This window comes from Chionomys nivalis, chromosome 5, assembly GCF_950005125.1.
Source record: "Chionomys nivalis chromosome 5, mChiNiv1.1, whole genome shotgun sequence".
NCBI lineage: Eukaryota > Metazoa > Chordata > Mammalia > Rodentia > Cricetidae > Chionomys > Chionomys nivalis.
Window position 1 is genome coordinate 10350920 of NC_080090.1, and position 9254 is coordinate 10360173.

Below are 9254 nucleotides of genomic sequence, written 5' to 3' on the forward strand. Positions count from 1 at the left end.
GAGGGGTTCTGCCCATCTTGGATGCTGCTCGCTGCTCTAGGCCTCTCCCAGCGTTCGCTCCGGGGTAACCTCGGGTTACCTTGGAAGGGGAGCTCGGGGAGCGCTTCAGTCCAGCCAGGGAAGAGGTGAGGAGCAGGCTCGTGCGGCCAGAAACCGCCCGCCTCCATCCACCCAGAGGACCGAAGGCGATGGGACAAGGCGCAGCCCTTGCCTGACTCTTGTTCCCACCCTGTGACCAGGACCGGATGAGGACAGAGCTCCAGAAGTCTCAGGAGCTTTCTGGACCACCGACAAAGTCAGCCTGCATCCCTTTGGGAAGCTGTGTGTGGAAACACGGGGTGCCAGACTTTGACAGACCCCCCCTCCCTTTCCTTTCCGCTCTTTTTTTTTAGACCGGGTCTCACTTTGTTGCCCTGGCTGGCTCGGGACTCTGTGGAGACAGGTCGACCCGGAATTCAAAGAGATCCACCTGTCTCTGCTTCCTGAGTGTTGGGATTAAAGATGCACGCCCCCACGCCTGGATGAAATCTGTCTAATGGGCAAGGCATGGCTGTGGCACTAATGAACTCCCAGTGGCTGCAGATGCCTGCACAAGGCCTGAGCCAGACTGAGCTTTCACCTTCGGTCATTGGGAAATAGGAGGGGAATTAATAGTAAGTCTTTGTAGATGGTGATGCAGCTGCTGGGAATTGCCCATGCTCCGGAGAATAGCTCCACAAAGCACTTTGTAAATGAGTTCATTTTACGAAAAAGCGTGTATAGAGCAAGACTGCTCAATGGGTAAAGTCTCCTTTTGCCAAGTCTACCAACCTGAGTTTATTCCTCAGCACCCACACGATGAGGGAGAGAACAGGCTCCTGTGAGTTATAGTCCTCTGACCTCCACACAGGAGCAGCCCACGCGGGTGCGTGCACACACACACACACACACACACACACACACACAGAGTCTATGATTAAGAAAGAGAGAAAACTTATAAATTTTTCACAATATGATTTTGTAAATGTTGATTTGGACATTTTACATTACAGAGTAATGGTCTCTTGACTGAAAAAAATATAAATGTAGGATCTAATTAATTCATCTTTACATAAAAAATATTTTGTGAATATATAAAAATGTGAGTTAGCTGGGTGGTGGCGCACACCTTTAATCCCAGCACTCGGGAGACAGAGGCAGGCAGGTCTCTTAGTTTGAGGTCAGCCTGGTCTACACTGCAAGTTCCAGGACAGCCAGGACTATTACACAGAGAAACCCTGTCTCAAAACAAAACAAAACACGAGTTGATTGTGTTTTTAATACTCAACATAATTGATATTAAGTACTCATCAGTGTCTTGCTAATATTCTCAGGTACCATGGAATGTTCTGTGAAGGCTCAGAAGAAACCTATTCGAGTTGGGCACAGTGGCACAGGCCTGTTGTCCCAGTTACCTGGAGGCTAAGACAGAAGAGTCACTCAACCCCACAGATTTAAAGCTAGTGTGGCAGCCTAGACAACATAGCAGGGACCACATGTGGAAATTTTACTTGAGTTTTTTGTTTTGTTTTTTATACGGAGTCTCACGCAGCCTAGGCAGGCCTTGAATTCGCTGCCTCAGCCTCCCAAGGACTGAGATTGCAGCCATGTGCTACCGTGTTCAGTTTTATGCAGTGCTGAGGAGCTACCCTGGGGCTTTGTGCAAAACAGGCAGCCACTCTATGGGTTGAGCTTCATCCCAGCCCCAAAACAAAAGTTTTCAGGAAGGGGATCCAGGCACTGGATGCTGCGCTTCAAGGTCATTTGTCTTCTCCATGGCTGACGAGGATTGGTTGACAACTGCCTAGGTTTCTGGCATAGGAATCAGCTTTAATTTTCCTCCACAGATATTTGTCACTCTTGTTCTTTCTCACGGCCTTCCCTGCACATGAAAAAGTTCTGTTTATAACACTATATTCGTACATGGACTCTACTATCTAGGGGAGTCTGTAGAAATGGGAAAGCATATCATAACTAAGGACAGGCTACATAGGTACACACATACAATACACACACAACGCACACACAAAACACACACACAGAATACACACATGTGTATGGTTAGGGTTATCTATACATACACTTTTGAGGCCGGGTCTCTCTACATAGTACTGACTGTCCTAAAACCCACTACATAAATCAGGCTGGCCTTGAACTCACAGAGATCCTCCTGCCTCTGCCCCCTGAGTGCTGGGATTAAAGGTATAGGACACCACAGCTGGCTATGTAGATGTAAACCCCACCTTTAGTTTCCACTGGGTGTGTGACCTGCTCTGTAATAGGATGGCAGAATCCTCTGTGGGGCAACTATGATGAGTAAGAGGTTGAACAAGACTTGGTATGTGCCAGGCTTTCTCGGGTCAGCGGGTGAGTGATCCAGTGTGGTGGGGGGACGTCAGGCTTCAGAGGCGAGGGTTCCGATCCTTGCTCCTTCACTGTTTGACTACATGGCCTTGGAATAGTCTCCCCTCTCCCATGTGTACACGTGTCTGTATGTGCAGCTGTAAAATGAGGTCACTGTTGATGGCATTGTTGTGAAAAATAAATGGTTAGTTAATACTACACCTTCTAGGAAACCCTGATTTTTCCTATTTTAATATTCAGTAACTACTACCACCATTATTATCTGCTCATATCTTTGTGTTTCTCATATCTTATTCTTTTTCATTAATTTAGGTTATACCCCAGTTGGTCTAAGCCTGCTTGGATTGTTGTTGTGTGATGTTTTACTCTTTTGGCTTTTGGGGGGGCCTGTTGGGAGCTGTGAACCCCCAGATCCTGAATTTCTTGTAAACAATGTGTTATGCTTGCAGCTGCTCTCAGCACGAGACCCTCAGGAGTTCCTGATGGCAGGGGAGTGATTTCTGGTGGGTTTGGCTGGGGCGTGGCTATCCCTATATAAGCGGCCCCTGAACACAATAAAGGGGGCATTCTTGGGGCATTCCTGTTTCAAGGATGACCCGTGTCTCTGTGTGTCTTTTTGTGTTTAAGTCTCCAGGCCCTTGCCTGGCTCGCGAACGGTCCTGTAGTGCAGGCACCGCAATACAAGAGTAGTGCCGTACTGTCACGTAGTACAGGCAGGCGGTAAGGGGCCCACCACCCAGCACCCAAATAAATCACACAAAAGGCTTATTCTTAGTTAGGAATGTCCGGTCTTTGTCTTGTTTCTTGTCAACTTTTCTTAGCTTAAATTATCTCGACTGTATCTCATTTTCACTTACTCCAGGGCTGGCTGGGTGGCTGACCCCTGATGTCCTTCAACCCCAGTCCTCTTGTTCCTCCTCTTCCTCTTTTTCTCCTATTATACTCTGCCTGCCAGCCCCGCCTATCCTCGCTCCTGCCTCACCACTGGTCGTTCAGCCTTTAGTAGACCATCAGGAGTTTCAGACAGACAAGGATTCGCAGCTTCACAGCGTTAAACAAATGCAGCATAAACAGAAACAACACACCTTAAAATAATATTCCCCAACAGATTGTCGTGCAATTGTTCACGCCAAGCACTTTCAGACTGAATATATAGTGGTAGGGTCCGTCCCCAGTGGGTGCTCTCAGGGTGCTCCTGTTTCTCCTGAAGCAAAACACTGGGCGGCTCATCTCGCAAGCTCACTGCCTGACAAGGACACCTTTCTTTCATCAGAGGCAGTCAACAGTTGGACGACCCACCATTTTCCTTACCTGGGTGACCACGTGACTACCGACATCACCCCCCCACGAGCATTAAAAACTTGTCTGAACAGGTATGTTAGGGATACAATTCCTGAATTCCACAGAATTCTCAGAAAACTGAGCTGTGTATGTCTGAGATTTCTTCCGACATTATTGCTATATGCAAAGTAAAGGAAGATGCGTCTCCTGGAATAATTAGATGAAATTCATGTGCCTCTTTCAACAAAGCTCCATGAAGAATGGAATATAGAAAAAGAAAATTCAGCAATGTCTCTTTGTAGCTGACTTTTCTGTCTTGAGGTAGGTACTTATTAACCAGTGTAGGCATGAGTCATGCTCTGTACCATGTGTTAGGGTGTAGACTATGACATGAACCTTACTCTGTTGGAAAGGACACCACCGCAAGCATCATTTGGCCAGGAGTCAAGATCAGATGGAGCTGTATCATTAGTGTTAAATACCAACCCGTAGAAGTTTGAATAGTAACAGTTTGGTAATATGGAACCTGATCAGCACCTGGGAGTCAAGGTCCAAGACACCATCAGAAGTGATGTGGCTGTTCTTGAGCAAAGGTTTTCTACAGTCCAAGAAACCCAGAGGACGGGGACCAATGCTAATATGGTTTGTTGTGCTTTATGGGTGATGGAGGAAGGTCATTGGTTAAATAATAAAGAAACTGCCTAGGCCCATTTGATAGGCCAATCCTTAGGTGGGTGGAGTAAACAGAAGAGAATGCTGGGAGAAAGAAGCCGAGTCAGGAGTCGCCATGATTCTCCCACTCCAGACAGACGCAGGTTAAGATCTTTCCTGGTAAGCCAGCTCGTGGTACTACACAGAATATTAGAAATGGGTTAGATCAATATGTAAGAGCTAGCCAATAAGAGGCTGGAACTAATGGGCCAGGCAGTGATTAAAAGAATACAGTTTCCGTGTAATTATTTCGGGGCATAAGCTAGCCATGTGGGCGGCTGGGTGCCGGGGACGCAGCCCCGCCGCTCTTATTACAACATATGGGGAATGGACAGATTGACTTTTACGCCGCTGTGACCATGTTCCATCTGCCTGAGCAGCAGCAAGAGGTGGGGAAGTCCAGAAATTAAAATCCTCCTGTGTGTACACTTCCCCACCTCACTGAGACATTTTAGCTGTGTGCACATATTGAATTCCTAGAATGAAAATTTTAGGATTTTCCCTCCTGTGTTTTTGGTTTTCTTCCTCTTTGTCCTTTACAGCAATTGAAGTGAAGTTGAAGTTGTCAGTGAAATGAAACCAAATTGGTGGGTGAGAAGACACCATTCTTCTAGATCTTAGAGCTGTACGTCAAATCTAGGGCCAGCCATTCCACCTTAACCTCACTGTGAAGGTGACAGGAATTGTTCAAGCTCTGTGATTATCAACTTCAAATTCCTTTAAACATTTAGTTCTATTTAAGGTTAAATATGGGATCTGTATTCCCCTAGAGATTGTTAAATATAATGTCTGATTTATAAAGAGATGAACTCAAGCAGTGTTATACTGTACTCTGCTTGCACAGGCACAGGAGAACTAACTGACTTTGCCTCTAGTGAGATCACTGTTGGTAGATTGAAATTGTCCATCATGGGGCTAGAGAGATGGCTCAACAGCTACTTGCTCTTGAAGAGGACCTGGGTTTGACAAACATGGTGTCTCACAACCATCTGTAATTCTGGTTCCATAGGAGGATCTGAAGTCCTTTTCTGGCTTATGCAGGCACCAAGCAAGCCTATGGCAAAATAAAATAAATCTAAAATGTTTTAATTATTCATAATGGTGGTAGTTATATAATGGAAGAGGGAAAACGCTACATTTAGCTGTTAAACACTACTAAGAAAACAGATAATCTCTTATGGTTTGAATCCTAAATATTCCCAAAGTCTTGTGTGTTGGAGGCATGATCCTCAGGTGATGGTTGTGTCGGGAGGTGGTGGAGCCGTTAGGGACTTCAGCCCCTTTCTTTCTCTTTTCTTCTCTGTTACCAGGAAGTTGAACAGCTTTGCCCTGCCTCACGCCCCCTACCTTATCCCACCCCACCGTAGTTCCAGAGTAATGGAGGCAACACAGGGCCTGAACCTCTAAAATTAGCAAGCTAAACCCTTTTCCCCTTGGAGCTGATTTTCTCAGGTATTTTCCCAGACATGGAAAACCTGACTATCTTACTATCTAAATTATTTAAAATAGTATTTACAAATTTAGTAAGTTCAAATGTATATCAAAATGTGTTCTTTTTTTCAGGGGAGGTGGGGTTTGATATAGGGTTTCTCTGTGTGGCTGTCCTGGAACTCTCTCTGTAGACCAGGCTGGCCTTGAACTCAGAGATCACTTGCTTTTGCCTCCCGGGTGGTGAGATTAAAAGCTTGCACCACCACTACTCAGCTGTTGAAGGTATTTTTAAAAAGATTTATTTTTAATTGTGTCTGTGTGTGGGTTTCTGTATATGGATGCAGGCACTCAAGGATGCCAGACCAGGGTGTGGGAGGCCCTGGAGTGGAGTTTCACATAGTACAAATTCTAACTGTTTTTAATAATCAAAACTTGGGCCGGGTGGTGGTGGCGCACGCCTTTAATCCCAGCACTCGGGAGGCAGAGGCAGGCGGATCTCTGTGAGTTCGAGACCAGCCTGGTCTACAAGAGCTAATTCCAGGACAGGCTCCAAAACCACAGAGAAACTCTGTCTCGAAAAAACCAAAAAAAAAAAAAAAAAAAAAAAAAAAAAAATCAAAACTTGGAGTCAGGTATATGGGTTAATGCTGAAGATCAGAGAAGCAGAACAGCCAGCCACTAGCTCTGACCTCTACTTTAGACGAAAAGGGTGATTCTGTCTCTATGAAACTTCAGATTGTACCCTCGGACTGCATCTGAACTCCTCTGCTCCCACCTTAGATTCCTCTCTCTGCCCAGCCATATCACTCCTGTCTCCACCTCCTTAGTGCTGGGATTAAAAAGGCGTGGGATACCAAGTGCTGGGATTACCTTTGTGTGAGCTCTGTTTCCCCTTCAAACAGGATCAATCTTGTGTAGCCTAGGGTGGCTTTGAACTCACAGAGATCCATCTACCTTTGTCTCCCGAGTGCTGGGACTAAAGGCGTGTGCCACCACTGCCTGGCCTCTAGTGGGCTTAGCTCTGCACTCTGATCTTCAGGCAAGCTTTATTTGTTATATTATAAACAAAATGTCACTACAATTTTAGGTGATCACCAGGTATCTAATTGGTGTTGGGAACTGAACTCAGATCTTCTGCAAGAGCAGTTTTTCCTCCTGACCCCTGGGCCACCTCTGCAGCCTTATTCACAGGGTTGTTGTTGTTGTTCTTGCTTGAAGTTTGTCTTAGGGGGAGTAGTTAAATACAAAATACCATACATAGCATTCGAAGGCATCCTGAATATTACGGTAAATCTACTGCTCACCCTCCTACCTGGCAGTTGATATCTTTGTGCCAAGTTCACGCTAAAACACTTGTGCAACCTCTTCATTCTCTGCTTTAGAGTTCACTACACTGAACTAATCTGCTGAAACCTTGGAGAAGGAATTAGTCAGACAAAAATAGGCTTTCAGGCTCCTTCCCTACTCCTGGCCAGTCCAAAGCACGACTCCAGAGGGATCCTAAGGCTTATAAGTTGTATTTAGAGGGACTACCAGATGGAGCTCGGCCACAAGAAGTCAGTCACCTAATCAGAAGAGGTCTAGGCAAAGGAGAGAACAAGGATGAAGTTCAGAAATCAGCTGGGGAAGCCAGCAGTTCTGAGATGAAGACAGAGTGGAATGGAACCAGTCTTGGCAAGGCATGGGTGTGGGCACACACGTGTGTGCTGGACACAATCTTTCCATGACGAAGATTACGAAGAAGGGGTGATAAGGCCTCTGTAGCCTCAGGAAGGAATGTGGTGGGGAGCAATGTAGAGCAGACTTAGTGACACCGCTGCACCTTCCCTCTGAAGAGCTCTCCAGACAGGAAGAGTATAGGTGGCATCTCAGCAAGACTGGGATGGTTACAAAGTAAAGAATATGGTCTGGGGCCGAGCTGGGTAAGACCTTGAACTTCAGTCTCAGCTTCATTCTCTTACATTAAAGAACCACTGGAATTCTTAACCAGATAGTGGTGCACACCTTTAATCCCAGCACTCAGAGGGCAGAGGCAGGCGGATCTCTGTGAGTTCGAGGCCAGCCTAGTCTTCAAGAGTTGAACAAGCACCGAGGAGCAAGCCAGTAAGGCAGTACTCCATGGCCCCTGCATCATCTCCTGTTTCCAGGTGCCTACCCTGTTTGAGTTCCTGACCTCACTGCTTTTGATGGTGAACTGTCATATGGAACTGTGAATGAAATAAACCCTCTCCTCCCCAAATTGCTTTGGTCATGGTGTTTCATCACAGCAATAGGAACCCTAAGACACCACTATAGCAAACAAATTCCTCAGATCCAGACCTGAGACTATGACGATGCTAGCACACCAAGGAGGATGCTAACACAGCAAGGGGGATGCTGACACACCAAGAAGGATGCTAGCACACCAAGGGGGATGCTAGCACACCAGGGGGGATGCTGACACACCAAGGAGGATGCTAGCATACCAAGGAGGATGCTAACACACCAAGGGGGATGCTGACACACCAAGAAGGATGCTAGCACACCAAGAGGGATGCTAGCACACCAAGGGGGATGCTAGCACACCAAGGGGGATGCTAGCACACCAAGGAGGTTGCTAGCACACCAGGGAGGATTCTAACACATCAAGGAGGATGCTAACACACCAGGGAGGATGCTAACACACCAGGGAGGATGCTAACACACCAAGGAGGATGCTAGCACACCAAGGAGAATGCTAGCACACCATCCCTTTGGTCAGATGGGTGAAAGATCTGGTGTGGGGCTCAGTGCTCACATTGGACTAGAATGGAGAGTGATGTGTAGGTGGTTAGTAAATCAACACATTGGAGCATGGGGATCAAGGCAGCTTTAAAATGCAACCTGCATGGAAAATAGTCTCTGAGAAAGGAAAATTTGTTGCTTGAGAAAAATCCAGGGTAGGTTACATATATGACAAATTATCACATTGTAAAATAATGGTATTTGGGCACAGCATGCATAACTGTTTGAATTAATAACCTAATCTCAAATATATTTTAGAAAAACTGATGTTGAACATCTTTTTCAGCTTTCTGACCTAATTCCATTGGGCACTTTAATTTGTTATCAAATTCCGAAGACCTATAGTGGTTAACTCCATGCTAGATAAGCTGAAGCTGACAGGGTAAAATCCTTCCTCCAGCTGCCCTGGAAGCAAGAGAATCCAGATATAGCCCTGGGTTTAAAATGCCAAGATCATGCCCAATGGATGTGTGTTCTCTTGATAACCCTTTACATTATCTGTGGCATCCTAAACAAAACAAAGCGGTTCCCATCCCCCCAACCATTCTGCATTGGTCTCCTTAGTTACCACAACTTATGACTAGACTTGCGTGATCTAACGTGTGTTTGCTGACGGTCACACACCTCCTCAGTGGACGCATGTATACACCACCAGTCTTGCCCTATCACTAATTCCTGCAAGGAGA